The following is a 1,140-nucleotide window of genomic DNA, read 5'->3' on the forward strand; positions in this document are numbered from 1 at the left end:
AAGGATGTCCAGGTATCAGTGCATTACGGCCGTTTCAAGTGGCTCCATTTGATCGATCAATGGAAACATTACATCAATTTGAAATAAACCACTCCTCTCGGACGCAGACGACCATATAAATTTCCAATATAAAGGATGCACCCTTGTAATTTTTAAGCAGATATTTCATCAGTATTAGAGACTAAAATAATTTAAGTTTTAATATTTTAATATATAAATTTTACTAATTTTGGATGCACGTCTTTTCTCGTACTTTTAGATCTCATTGTGGGTTCCTTTTTCTTTTCCATTTCAGGCCCCTTATATTTGATAAGCATAATATGTTAAATCACCTCTGTCCTTCCCTTTCACGTTATCACCTCTTTTCTGTATATCATTATCTTACTAGCAACTTCTGAAACATTCACTTATGTAGATATGGCTGATTTCATGGTCCCAGCAAAATAGGTGTAGGTTGGTCCCAGTAAAATAGGTGTATCTGAAATTAATTAATTTATCACCACCAACAAGAACTTAACTATCAATTCCCAATGGGTTTAACTCTGAGGAGTCGAAGACTACATGCTGCATTGAGTCTTTTGAATGTGATTAGGATAAAGATGAATGTAGCTACATCACCATTCCACTTTCTTGACCACTCCTTATTTTCTTCACCCACTCTAAATTATAGTGGACTTTAAGTAATTTTCCACTAAATTCATTCTGCCACAAAAATAGCAAAGAGAAGCAAGGTAATTATTTTAGTCTCTACTACTGATGAAAAATTTGCTAAATAATTATAATACTATATCCTGTATACTGGAAATCTATATGGTCGACTGTTTCCGAGGAGAGCGGTTTATTTCAAATTCGATTAAACGGAGCCGCTTCAAAAGGCCACAGTGCGCTGATATGTGAACATCCTTGTCACTTATTTGATTTTTATTCACCTAACTTCGAGTTGTGCGGACCATACCGGACTGATTATAATATAATATAATATATTATATAATATTTTATTATATTATGTTATATCATATCATATTTTATTATTTTATATAATGATATATGTAATTATGAAGATATACAAACAAAAGTGGTTACGAAGTTCTCAACATCACAAGCATACATACATACATACATACATACATACATATATAT

At 32.2% G+C, this 1,140-nt stretch overlaps 1 long non-coding RNA gene across 1 annotated transcript in view; it reads left to right on the forward strand.

Annotated features, from left to right (window-relative positions):
• LOC128250694 (uncharacterized) overlaps positions 1–1,140 on the forward strand; it is a 5,347-nt gene that overhangs the window by 910 nt on the left and 3,297 nt on the right. The window lies entirely within an intron of this gene.

Source organism: Octopus bimaculoides, chromosome 24, assembly GCF_001194135.2.
Source record: "Octopus bimaculoides isolate UCB-OBI-ISO-001 chromosome 24, ASM119413v2, whole genome shotgun sequence".
Taxonomy (NCBI): domain Eukaryota; kingdom Metazoa; phylum Mollusca; class Cephalopoda; order Octopoda; family Octopodidae; genus Octopus; species Octopus bimaculoides.